Genomic DNA, 15,105 nt, shown 5'->3' with positions numbered 1-15,105 from the left:
ACATAATTTAGACTTGTTTATGGAAACTGTTTAAAACTGTATTTCATGGTTGCAACTTGCTGAAAATTGTCCACAGTTTTCCTATCATCTAGTTTAAACAATACTGCAAATATTTTACTTACAGAGCATCAAACATAATTTAGACTTGTTTATGGGAAACTGGTTATAACTGTACTTCATGGTTGCAACTTGCTGAAATTTGTCCACGGTATTCCTATCATCTAGTTTAAACAGTACTGCAAAAAAGTTTTGCTTACAGAGTGCATTAAACATGATTTATACCTTGTTCAAGGAAAACTCTTATAACTGTATTTCATGGTTGCAACTTGCTGAAAATTGTCCACAGTGTTCATATCTTGTAGTTTAAACATTACTGCAAACATTTTACTTACAGAGAGCTCCAAACATAATTTAGACTTGTTTATGGAAACTGTTTAAAACTGTATTTCATGGTTGCAACTTGCTGAAAATTGTCCAGAGGGGTTCCATATCATCCAGTTTAAACAATACTGCAAAAAAGTTGTTCTTACAGAGTGCATCAAACATGATTTAGACCTTGTTTATGGAAAACTGTTTGTAACTGTATTTCATGGTTGCAACTTGCTGAGAATTGTCCACAGTGTTCCTATCATCTAGTTTAAACATTACTGCAAACATTTTACTTACAGAGAGCATCAAACATAATTTAGACTTGTTTATGGAAAACTGTTTTATAACTGTATTTCATGGTTGCAACTTGCTGAAAATTTTTCCACAATGTTCATATCATCTAGTTTAAGCCTGCCGCCAAGCAACGGTTTATCATTAACAAAGACATCAGGGTAAAGCTCAAACGAGCACTACCATAAATTTTGCAATCGAGATTCCCACATTTGGAAAATTCGCAAGGGGTCAGCACAGCCAGAGTGCAATGGCTGAGCCCCACACCGGGTGAACCACCTTCTTGATCACGGTATCTCTTCTGCTTAGTGGAGGAAAAGTCTCTCCAGTGCCAACATTTTCCGCTAACGGTAACCACTTTGTGTTCTGATAATATCATATCACATCGACCTGCGTTAAATGCCGTTTAGGAATGCACTTGCACACAGAGTAGTGAAAAAGTAGTTTATTTTGTTTACTAGATTATATCAGTGAACCACTAGATTCCCATCATGCAACACTGTCGAAAAAATCACCAATTACTTTTTAATATCTTAACCTATCTGATATCACAAATGTTTGCGATATGACGAAATACAATCACATTCAGACACACACACACACACACAGACAAATGCATGAAACCAATTGATTTATTATCGATAACATCTCAGATTCTCTTGTGCTTTTGATTTACTCCATAAAAGAAGGGTTGTAATTCCAACATGGAAAACACAGGGCCATCAGACACCAGTCCAGTTCCACTCCTCACCAGCATTATTTCCTTTGATCATTTGAACAGGGCGAGGGAGCACAGAGCACACACAAGCTGCATTCAGTAACAATATTCTTATTTGTCTTATAAATAAAAGGCAGTTGCTCCCTGACAACACAAGGAACTTTGATCGTATTAAAAGGGCAGGGGAGACTAGCCCATAGAAGCTGCATTTAGTCAATTCAGCATCAAATGCTTACTACAAGGCAGTGTTGCTGATGAAATAATGTCCACACCCCCTAGTGGACAAAAGGCTTACAGCACCTGGTATTCCCAGGCGGTCTCCCATCCAAGTACTAACCAGGCCCGACCCTGCTTAGCTTCCGAGATCAGACGAGATCGGGCGTATTTTATTTTTTTTTTCTTTTATTATGAAGAAACACATAACATTTACAACATTCAATCAACAATCAAAAGGTTGAACAATTCATCCTTTTACAAAATCAAAAAAAGAAAAGAAAATAAAACCTATTAGAAACACAATCATCCACCAAAACCAATTAATAATTAAAAACAAGTTTTCCATTCGACCCAATTTCAATAAAATTGCTCCCCCACACAAACAATTTTTCAAAATTACATCCACCATATTTATATATTACTTCTATATCTTTCTCTAACATACTTCTAAATAAAACCTCTACACTCACAATTTTCCCTTCATAATGTCCCAAATTCCTTCTTAGTCTTACAGCGTATCTGGCATGACTAAGAACAAAATTCATCAAATTAAAATTAATAACTTTGCTTTTCCCAGTTAAACCAAAAAGAAACAACCTCCTCCACTCAACCCCAGCAACAATCTCTTCTCCCCACTGTTGTACTAAAATCCCCTTTAAAAACTTATGAAACTCATCTAATCTACTACATTCAACAAAAAAGTGCATAAAATTTTCCACCCCCGTACCACAAATATCACATTCTCTTTTAATATCTCTATTTATTTGATGTAAAACCACGTTCGTAAAAATTCTATTATGTTTCATTTTAAAATCATTGTCTTCACATTCTATAGAATTATATTTTACATTTACATTCTTCCATATTGATTTTACATCTATATTTGCAAACACCCTAGACCACACTTTTTCCGAAGCAGGAGTTTTTATCTCTCTTAAAATACATTTTTCATAAACTTTTTTAACTTTCAACCCTGACAAATCATGCTTCTTCCCATTACCTTCATAATATAAAACCGGTAAACCCCTAGCTCTTGTTGCCACCTCTTTATTTATTAAAACACCCCACTCCCCAGGAAGACATCCTAATATTCTCTTATACATGTTCTCCACAGTAGTTCTACTTATTTCATCATTTTCTTCAACCACATTATCAAATATTGCCTGACTTGGAAGGAACCCCGGAATTACCTCATATAAGATGTCCCCAATCTGTCTCATCCCAGCCCTCATAAAATATTTACAAAACAACATCTTATTATTATACTGTATCTTGGGATTTAAAAAAATTGGCTGATTTAAAATATTGTCTAAAATGGTACACTCATAATAAATATTTGGTAAAAACTCCCCCCAAGCCTCAAACACTTCTCTATAAAACAAAGGTATATTACCTAACATTTCCTTTTTCATACACATCAATAAACCATTGTCCCCCATCCTCCCAACCTCCTGCAAATACTCCTTAAAAAATCTTTTCCATCCATAATCTAATTCCCCATATAAATATTTACGTACCATTTTGACTCTAATTGCTGTTTTCCTCACATTTAAATCCACCAACTTCAAGCCCCCCTCCTCATAACCTGCAATCAAAGTTTTAAAAGCTATTTTCACCCCCTTCCCTTCCCATAAAAAATCAACTACTAATTTTATTCATTTCAGATAAAACCCATTCTGGCATATCCAAAACATTCATTACATAAATAAAAATTGACATCAACAATGAATTTATGACAATTACTTTCCCTTTTAATTTCAAAGACCTCCCCCTCCACATATTTACCACCTTCCTAACTTTGTTTATAACCCCACTCCATGTCATATCCCTAGCTTCCTGTTCCTTCACCCCTAAAAACACACCTAACACCTTAAAATAATCATTTACCATTTTAAAAGGAAAAATCTCCTCATTAATCTTCCCAACATACATTATTACTGACTTCTCCATATTCACTTTTGCTCCTGAGGCTTTCTCATATACTTTAAAACACTCCATCACCCTTTTAACACTTTCCTCATCTCTAACTGTTATTGTGGTATCGTCTGCATATTGATGAATTAAACTAAAACCTCCTTGCGGAGTCTCTACACAATTTATAAAATGATCTTTTTTAAGGTATGCCGCTAAGGGTTCTACCGATAAAACATACAGTAATGCTGATAAAGGGCACCCCTGTCTCACTGATCTCTCAAGAATAAAAGAATCTGTTAAAACCCCATTACATTTTACCCTACTTTTTGCCTTTCTATATAATAATTTTATCCATCCTATTATTCTATTTCCAAACCCATATTTTTCCAGTACCCTAAACATAAAATCATGTTCCACCCTGTCAAAAGCTTTATTAAAATCTATACTTAAAACAATTCCCCCTCTCTTATCGCTATTCATTTTATTTATCACATCTCTAAGTGTAATGATGGTATCAGCTATGTCTCTTCCAGGCACACTATAATTTTGTGTAGGTGCTATAATATCATTTAAAACCATCTTCATCCTATTCGCCAATATCTTAGCTAAAATCTTATAATCTGAATTTAATAAACTAATTGGCCTATAATTTTCTAATTTCATTTTGCTCCCCTTATTTTTATATAAAACCGATATCAGTCCTGTCACCATGGAGTCTGAAACAGTATTATTATCTTCCATATATTGATACACTTCCATTAAAATCGGTGCTAAAAAACTTTCATACATTTTGTAAAACTCTGCAATTAGTCCATCTACTCCAGGACTTTTATTTATTTGTAATCCCTTAATTGCATCTTTCACTTCATCCACTGTTATCTTCCTATCACATATTTGCTTTTCCTCAACACCAATTTGCACATCCACACTACCTAAAATCTCCTTTACACACTCTTCATCCACCTCCCCTTTCTTAAATAAATCCTTATAAAAATTCTGTACAGTTTCTAATATCTCAACATAATCATTTACCACTTCACCCTTTACATTTTCTATCTCACTAATATATGATTTCGTCTGTTTAGTTTTCTCTAAACCAAGAAAAAAAGACGTACATTTCTCCCCTTCTAAAACATACTTTGCCCTACTTCTAATAGATGCCCCCTTACATTTATCTATTTCACATTTGCTCAATTGTGCCTTTAAATCTAAAAACCTTTCAATATTATAAATAGGATCAATATCACATTTCCTCATTTCTTCATTCAATTTTGCTCTTAAATAATTTTCTTCTCTTGTCATCCTACTCCTTTTCTTCCTTGCATATCTAATACTAAAATCTTTTATTTTTTTCTTAACATTTTCCCACCACTGGCACTTATCATTCCCTTTTTGCTTATCCTCCATTTCATGTTCTATCAAAGATTTAAGTTGTATTCCATATTCCTCATCACCTAGATACCTTGCATTCATACACCACACTCCCCCCCCTTTCCCCTCCCTATCTAACCCTACCGAAAATGTTAACCCAGCATGATCACTAAAAGTTGTAAAAATATACTTAATATCCTTCATAAAATTCCTTAACCCTTCATTTACTAAAACCAGATCTATCCGTGTCTGTTTCAACTCCCCTAAAACCACCTGCCTTCTAGAAAATTCTCTCTTGTACGGATTCTCATCCCTCCATATATCAATCATTCCTTTTTCTATCATCATCTTCTTTAAAACCCCCCTAGATACATCACTTCTAAAAATAGCTCCTCTTGTCATATCCAGTCTATCCATTTTAACATTAAAATCCCCAACTACAATACAGTTTCCCTCACACCATTTTCCTATTTCTAAAAATAAATCTTTGCGCTCTATTTCAGTATTAGGCGCATAAATATTTATAATTCTAAAAACCCTACTCATATATTCAAAATCTACAATTAAAATCCTCCCATTATTATCATTATATATCTGTTTCACATTATCCACCACATCCTTCCTCAATAAAATAGCAACCCCACTTGAATTCCCCCTGCCATTGTTAACAAAAATAAAATCTCTCCATATTTTTTTTACTTCTAAAATACATACATTGTCCCAATGTGTTTCTTGCAGGCATAAAATATCCGAATTCTTCATTTTAACTATTCTTTGAAATTTTTCCATTGTTCTTAAACCATTCGCATTGATTGACATACAATTAACCATTCCAATAAATAATAATAAGAAAATATATTTTCTCATTTTCCTCTACCTTTTGTCATGTTTTCTTCCTTTTTCGTCCTTTTTCACCTCCAACGCCACTTTCCTCTTCCTGTAGCTTACCCTTGCTCTATCAATCTTTTCCATGTCTTCTGAATCTGAAATTGCCTCTAAATCCATCTCTTCCAACCAACTCGAATTCTTCTTTCCTGTGCCTGTTGTGCTGCTTGTATCCATTTGCGTCTCCTGTATAGTTGTCAGCATCCCACTCCCCTCCACTTCACCTCCTTCCGAAGCACCCACATAGCCCGAGGCCCCCCCCAAAAACTGTGAGTCCCCAGTGCCTCCACCCATCCCACTCCCGTCCTCCTCCTGAAAACTCCCTCTTCTTATCTCTGAATCCATACTGCCTCCTATTTCCTCCGTCTTCTGTTCCATCTTTTCCCCTCTTCTTTTCTCCGTCTCTCCTCCCTCCACCACGTCTTCTCCTCCATCGTCTTCTTCTACTCGGGGTGATACATCAGCCTCCACAAAAAGATCCTGGCTCCCCTCCTCATTCACAACCTCTCCACATTTGCACTCGTCAGCTCTCATGCGACATCCTTCGCAAAATGCCCTTTCCTTTCCACCTACACATTCTCTTGCATAATGCCCTTGCTTCCCGCACTTATAACATTTAAATTCAGGGCAGTCCTTCACAATATGCCCAGGCTGAATACAAAGCCTACAAACTCTGACCTGCTTATCATGCATGACTCTAAAGTACTCTCCACCTTCAAGCGTATCAAACTTTGTAGAGTACGGCAGTGATTTCACAGTATCAGTGAATTTGACTTTGCAGTATCTCGTGCCATCTGCTATATCCGTGCCTGGCCAAACTCTCCTCCTGATTTCAGAGACTGCTGATACACCCCAGCTACATAGCTTGCCCAATATAGCACTGTCTTCCATGTATACAGGCAGATTCATGAACGACACCACCACTTCCTTCACATTAATATCTCTCGCCAGTATCTTGGTGTCCTTTATTCGTATTCCATCCATTAGCCGTTCTTTTCCTTTTTCATTCCTCATCGTAACTTCATACTTCTTTTCTCCTTTCATTCGGCATCCCACCACCTCTCCACACACCTCCTTAATTGCTCTTAGTAGTTCCATTGTCGTCACTTTGTCTTCTCCTTCCAACTCAATTGCCACCGTGTATTCTTTTCCATATTTCATTCCTTCTTTATCTTCATTTTTCTTCCGTTGCGCATTTTCGTTGTCCTTTTCCATTCCGTTTGTCGTTGCCATGTTGTCCGTCATAATATATCAAAAAATGGGTCCAAAAAAGGCTCTCCCCCAAGCAGAAAACCTGCAAGGGGGAAGACTAACCAAACTTTAAACTATTCAACTGAAGAAAATAATAAATTATATTGCAAAAACCAATTAATTAACAAAAATAGCTCTCGAGCAAACACTCTCCAGCAAACACTCACTCACAGCTCAGACACTCGCACCTGTCGTCACTTCTCCAATCAGGATGGGTGTATTCAGGCTGGTATGGCCGTAAGCGAAGGTACATCTCTTGGTACACCATATAAAGTCAAAGTGAGTCTGATAAACAGACATTGCATTCTCACCAATTAGATAAGCAGCTTGAACTTTGGCTCACTCAAAAAGTGGAAGAAATTACATATACTGTAGCCATCACTTTTTAGCACAGATAGTTGGATGAAATACAAACAAACCTTGCTAACATTTCTAAAGCGAGGGCACATATTTCAGCCTTGTGGGAAAAAACGGACAAATACAATGACTTCTGACAAATACATCATCAGCAACAGTTTCCCATGCAGCTATCCTACTAGCCACAATAAATACACAAAAGCTCTGGATGTTGAAAACCTATTGCATTGTTCTGTGCTAAGGAGGAACGCATGTATGGACAATTTCATATTAGAGTGGCTTCTCAACTATCTCTTGATTGAAGTACCAGCGTGGCATAAATACAATGCTGCATTTCGCAACATAATGTTTCGACAAAATGCCAACAATATTTTGCTACAAACAAATGTTTCCACCTTTCGATTGGTCCACAAAGTCTCCTTCACAACTGACTTCAAAGATCTCCATAAGCACAGTCAGTTGACTCAAGTCATCCTTAAGCCTGCCGCCAAGCAACGGTTTATCATTAACAAAGACATCAGGGTAAAGCGCAAACGACCACTACCATAAATTTTGCAATCGAGATTCCCACATTTGGAAAATTCGCAAGGGGTCAGCACAGCCAGAGTGCAATGGCTGAGCCCCACACCGGGTGAACCACCTTCTTGATCACAGTATCTCTTCTGCTTAGTGGAGGAAAAGTCTCTCCAGTGCCAACATTTTCCGCTAACGGTAACCACTTTGTGTTCTGATAATATCATATCACATCGACCTGCGTTAAATGCCGTTTAGGAATGCACTTGCACACAGAGTAGTGAAAAAGTAGTTTATTTTGTTTACTAGATTATATCAGTGAACCACTAGATTCCCATCATGCAACACTGTCGAAAAAATCACCAATTACTTTTTAATATCTTAACCTATCTGATATCACAAATGTTTGCGATATGACGAAATACAATCACATTCAGACACACACACACACACACACAGACAAATGCATGAAACCAATTGATTTATTATCGATAACATCTCAGATTCTCTTGTGCTTTTGATTTACTCCATAAAAGAAGGGTTGTAATTCCAACATGGAAAACACAGGGCCATCAGACACCAGTCCAGTTCCACTCCTCACCAGCATTATTTCCTTTGATCATTTGAACAGGGCGAGGGAGCACAGAGCACACACAAGCTGCATTCAGTAACAATATTCTTATTTGTCTTATAAATAAAAGGCAGTTGCTCCCTGACAACACAAGGAACTTTGATCGTATTAAAAGGGCAGGGGAGACTAGCCCATAGAAGCTGCATTTAGTCAATTCAGCATCAAATGCTTACTACAAGGCAGTGTTGCTGATGAAATAATGCCACACCCCCTAGTGGACAAAAGGCTTACAGCACCTGGTATTCCCAGGCGGTCTCCCATCCAAGTACTAACCAGGCCCGACCCTGCTTAGCTTCCGAGATCAGACGAGATCGGGCGTATTTTTTTTTTTTTTTTTTTTTTATTATAAAAAAGTTTCAATTACAATATTTTATCAAATGTACAATACACAAAAACCGAGACTAACATAGGCAGGTGAACAATTCACCCCCTATCAAATCAAAGAACTCAAATAAATAAAATACAACAAAAACTAATAAAAGCCTAACATAAATTCCAATCTCACAAAACAGGCATGTTGAAATCAACTCCCGAACAACTATGAAAACCAATAAATTAATAAACATACCAATACTTTCAAAAATTATAAGTGATTCTTCCACCATCCACGTTTGAAATCAACCCACTCCCCTCCACAAAAGCTTCATCAAAACATTCCTTTCCATAACAATAAAACATATCTATATGCTTCTTTAACAATACTACAAAAATATCCCACACCCTTACCTTCTTCCCCTCAAAAAAAGCATAATTCCTCCTACAAAAAATAGCATACCTCAAGAAACTCAAAACAACATTCAACAAACCCACATTAACACCCTCACATTTACCAGACACGCCAAATAACACCAATTCATCCCACACATATTTTTTCAAAATATCACCCCCCCAGTTTCTATGAATCATTCCCTTTACTTTACAAAATAAATCTTTTAACTCCTTACATTCCACAAACAAATGCATTAAATTTTCCGGTGACTCACCACATAAGTCACATTCTCTATTTATTTCCCTATTGATTTGATGTAAAACCACTTTTGTATATATACGATTATGCCTTATTTTAAAATCGTTACTTTCACATTCCATACTATTATATTTTACATTTAAAGTTTTCCATATCTTTTTTACGTCCAAAGTCGGAAAAATTCCTTTCCAAACTTTCTCCGCAGCTGGCCTTTTCACATTTTTCTCTACCATTATTTTATAGAATCTTTTCACTGGGATACTAGATAAATGAGCCTTCTCCTTACTGTTACCAATAAACAAATTTGGAAAGACAAATAAATCTTCCCTAACAACTTCACTATTTATTAAATCCACCCATTTACTTGGTATACTTTCTTTTATCTTCTCATACATATTTCTCACTGTTCCCCTACCCACCTCTACATCCCATTCATGGATGGTATCAAAAATAGCTTCCTCAGGAAAAAAACCTGGAATTACCTCATATGTGTAATCTTTTATTTGTCTAAGACCTGCACTCATGAATACTTCACTATATAACACCTTTTCTTTGTACTTAAGTTTCTCATTCAGAAAAACAGGATGATTCATAATTAGGTCAATATGCCCACACTCATAATACACATTAGGCAACAACTCTGCCCATGCATTTAACACTTCTTTATAAAAATCTGGTACCTTTTCACACATTTTCCTTTTAAGACCCATCAACAAACCATTATCTTCACATCCACCACTCTCATCTAAATAGACTTTGAAAAAATGTTTCCAGCCATAATCTAAGCTGTCATACAAATATTTCTTTACTATTTTTATCCTAATAGCTTTTCTTTTAACATCCAAATCTACAAGTTTTAAACCTCCATCATCATAGTCTGCTATCAATGTTTTCTGCGCAATTCTAACACCTTTACCATCCCATATAAAATTAGACACCACATTATTCAATTCATTTAGAACCCACTCTGGCATGTCTAGAACTCCCAAAACATACACAAGTTTAGATGATACCAAAGCATTTACTACAATTATTTTACCTTTTAACTTTAATTTTCTATTTTTCCAGAAATTCAAAGTTTGCTTGATTTTATTGAGGATCCCTGTCCAAGTTATATCCCTTGCCTCTTTCTCCTCTACACCAATATGTACTCCCAGCACCTTCATAAAATCCTTAGCTACCTTAAATGGAATCTCACACTTATTTGCATTGATATCCCCAAAGAACATAATTTCCGTCTTCTCTATATTAACTTCAGCCCCCGATGCCTTACAATAGATATCTATGATTTTCATAATGCTTTCAATGCTACCTACATCCTTCACAGTAAAAGTAGTGTCATCAGCGTACTGATGTATAACACTGACACCACCACCTGGGATTCCAACACCCCTCACCTCTTTGTCTCCAAGTATTAAAACAGCTAAAGGTTCTGTAGAAACACTGTACAACAGAGCTGACAAAGGACAACCCTGCCTTACTGACCTCTCTATAGGGAAAGTATCTGTTAACACTCCGTTACATTTAACACAACTTTTTGCTCCACTATACAACAAGTTAATCCAAGATACAAATTTTGGCCCAAAACCAAACCTCTCCAAAGTCTGTAGTAGAAAACTATGTTCCACTTTATCAAAAGCTTTCTTAAAATCTAAACTTAAAACTATACCACCTTCATTTTTCATTTGATTAACAACATCTCTAATTGTACAAATTACATCGGCAACATCTCTTCCGGGTATTCCGTAGGCTTGTGTTGATGTAATAATACTTCCAATCACCATTTTCATCCTATTAGCCAAAACTTTAGTCAGTATTTTATAATCTGAATTCAGAAGACTAATAGGCCTATAATTTTCTAACTTTAACCTACTGCCTCTATTTTTAAACAAGATGGTTAACATACCAATTGACATAGACTCAGGGATTTCCTTATTCTCTTCCATATACTGAAAAACCTTCAATAAAATGGGTGCCAAAATATCCACAAAAGCTTTATAGAATTCATTTGTTAAACCATCCAAACCTGGACTTTTATTTCCTTGAGTGTTCTCAATTGCTTTCTTGATTTCCACAATTGAAATATCTTCATCACACATCATTCTATCTGCCTGAGATACTTTGGCACTGATTTTCTCCAACACTTTTGCAACACACACTTTGTCCACATCATTCTTTTTATAAAGATTTCTGTAAAAGGATTCAACTGAATCTAAGATGTCAACAAAATCATTTACCTTTACACCTTTTTCATTTTCTAATTCTACAATATAACTCTTAAATTTCTTTCGTTTTTCAAGCCCCAGAAAAAAGGAAGTACATTTCTCTCCCTCCAAGGCGTACTGTGCCTTACTCCTAACAATAGCCCCTAAACATTTCTTTTTTTCATAAAACCCTAGCTCTGCATGGATTTTCAAATAGTTCACAACATCATAGTCTGGATCAGCATCAGCCTTTTCAAGTTCATGTAACATCCTATTTCTAAGCATTTTTTCTTTCTGCTTATCTAAACGGTTACGATTTTTAGAGTACCTAATACTCCTGTTTTTTACTTTAACTTTCACTTCCTCCCACCATAAACACACATTCTCTTTTAACAGTACATTAGACATTTCATCCTCGATACATTCAACAATTTCCTTTATATAACTTTCTTCCTTTAACAGACTGGCATTTAAACACCAGACACCTCCCCCCCTCATCTCCACAGCAAAACCTATCTGAAATGACATTACTGCATGATCACTGTATGCTGTAAAATTATATGTCATCTTCTGAACCTGCTGTACCACATCTACCTTTGCTAAACATAAATCAATTCTACTTTGTTTTAGTTCATTTAACACCACCTGCCTTCTCGAAAACTCTCTTCTATTTACATTTTCAGCCCTCCATATATCTACAAGATTTTCCTTATTCATTAATTCCCGTAAAGCATTTCTAGACGAATCATGTCTGAAACTATCACATCTCGAGACATCCATTCTAGTACACTTCACGTTAAAATCTCCTACTAGTATACAGTTCTCTGAACACAGTGTTCTTAGGTTATTAAACATATCTCTCCTTTCCGCTTCAATATTCGAAGCATAAACATTAATTAGACGAAAAATGACATTTTGCACTTCAAACTCAATAACAATAATTCTTCCCTGATTATCTGCATATACCTGCTTGACATTTTTAACCACATCATTTTTTACCAAAATAGCCACTCCACATGTTTTATCACTTCCGTGACTACAAAAAATGAGCTCAGACCATTTGCTCTTAATTTCCAGCATTTTGGCGTCCGTCCAATTAGTCTCTTGAAAACACCACATGTCCGTTTCAACAGACACCAAAACCTGCTCCAATTTGTTCATATTTCTTAAACTGTTGCCATTTAGTGATGCAACTCTAATCATTGTTAATATATGCAGAAATATAGCCAAAAACAAACATGTCATTTCAAAATAGACTTTTTCTTTTTTCCAGATCCCGTCACCTCCTTAGCTTTCACTAATGCTCTCTTATTTCTAGCAAACCGCTGAAAATCCTCAATATCTATTTCTTCGTCTGACTCCTGACTTGTACTTGTAAGGGGAGCAACATCCAAGCCTTTTGTAAAACATTCTTTAACAGTGCCATCAACTCCAGTGGACCCAGCCCTCTCCTTGGTTTCATTTTCACACAGGTTTAAAGCTGGTTCAGGCACCTGAGAAGCACCCTGCACCATCTCTACCTGTGTATCCAATTCACCAATCATGTGCTGCTGCTCCACCTTGTCAGCAGCAGAGACCAAGACTGCGTCTCGAGTACTGCCAGAAGGCATTACATACTCTCCAAGCATATCTATAGCTGTCTCTGGAATCACCTGCGACACACTTTCCATATCACTCTCTTCCTCCCCCTCCATAGTCTCACTCCTCTCAACCTCTTCTTCAGTAATGAGGTCCAGTGTTTGCAGAAATAAGACATCCTTTTCCTTCTTACATTTACATCTGTCCTTAGGTCTGTCACACCTTCTACACATATCACCGATGTTCGAACATTCTCTGGCATAATGTCCTTGTTCACCACATTTATGACATACAAATTCTGGACATTCTTTGAGTATGTGTCCCGGTTGAATACATAGTCTACATACCTTCACTTGGTTATCGTGGATCACTCGGAAATATTCAAATCCTTCTACAGTGTTGAATTTGGTTGAGTAAGGTAATGATTGCACACTGTCCGTAAACTTCACCTTACAAAATCTCGTCCCGTCCACAATGTCCGTTCCTGGCCACATCCTCCTCTTGATTGGTGTTGTTGCGTTCACATTCCATCCTTGTAATTTGTCATGTATTTCCTCATCCGTAATATATGCCGGCATGTTCAAAAAGGACACCACAAGTTCATCATTTCCCAGTTCTTTCGCCATTATTTGGCAGCTCTTTATTTTTAGCCCGTCTAGTAGTCTTTCTTTTCCTTTCGCGTGTGACATGGTTATTTCGTACTTATTTCTGTCCTTCATTCTACATCCCAATATCATTCCACATACTTCTTTTATTCCTCTCAGCAATTCCATCGTTGTTATTTTTTCTTCTCCAATAACTTCCACGTTCACCGTCAATTCTTTCTCATATTTTCTTCTCCTCAACTCTTCATTCGACGCTCTTTTTTCTCCGTTGTCCATTCTCATTGTTGTTGTTATTCTTGATGTCGAAGCCATTGTATCCGTCCAATTATTTTACTTAGAATCCCCCAAACAGCTCACGCCGTTGGGGGATAAAAACGCAAATATTTACAAAGAAAATAAGCTACACTCCCCACACAAACTTCCAAACTTAAAGTATATAAACCAGCAAAACCAAAAACGATTTTCTCTCTACAAACAATTCACAAACAATCCAACACCTGCTGCTCACTCACTTCCTGAAACTTCCAAAAAGGGGCGTATTCAGGCTGGTATGGCCGTAAGCGAAGGTACATCTCTTGGCACACCATATAAAGTCAAAGTGAGTCTGATAAACAGACATTGCATTCTCACCAATTAGATAAGCAGCTTGAACTTTGGCTCACTCAAAAAGTGGAAGAAATTACATATACTGTAGCCATCACTTTTTAGCACAGATAGTTGGATGAAATACAAACAAACCTTGCAAACATTTCTAAGCGAGGGCACATATTTCAGCCTTGTGGGAAAAAACGGACAAATACAATGACTTCTGACAAATACATCATCAGCAACAGTTTCCCATGCAGCTATCCTACTAGCCACAATAAATACACAAAAGCTCTGGATGTTGAAAACCTATTGCATTGTTCTGTGCTAAGGAGGAACGCATGTATGGACAATTTCATATTGGAAGCGCATGACACATCATGACCGGGGGGGGGTTAGAGTGGCTTCTCAACTATCTCCTGATTGAAGTACCAGCGTGGCATAAATACAATGCTGCATTTCGCAACATAATGTTTCGACAAAATGCCAACAATATTTTGCTACAAACAAATGTTTCCACCTTTCGATTGGTCCACAAAGTCTCCTTCACAACTGACTTCAAAGATCTCCATAAGCACAGTCAGTTGACTCAAGTCATCCTTAAGCCTGCCGCCAAGCAACAGTTTATCATTAACAAAGACATCAGGGTA

The 15,105-nt window shown here is 36.7% G+C and overlaps 2 pseudogenes; both read right to left on the bottom strand.

Annotated features, from left to right (window-relative positions):
* Positions 1-824: 824 nt before the first annotated feature.
* Positions 825-972, bottom strand: LOC120037682 (annotated as a pseudogene).
* A 6,923-nt stretch (positions 973-7,895) lies between these two features.
* Positions 7,896-8,045, bottom strand: LOC120037683 (annotated as a pseudogene).
* Between the last annotated feature and the right edge of the window lie 7,060 nt (positions 8,046-15,105).

The sequence above is a fragment of the Salvelinus namaycush genome, unplaced genomic scaffold, assembly GCF_016432855.1.
Source record: "Salvelinus namaycush isolate Seneca unplaced genomic scaffold, SaNama_1.0 Scaffold1816, whole genome shotgun sequence".
Lineage (NCBI taxonomy): Eukaryota > Metazoa > Chordata > Actinopteri > Salmoniformes > Salmonidae > Salvelinus > Salvelinus namaycush.
This window is presented reverse-complemented; position numbering and strand designations above follow the sequence as displayed.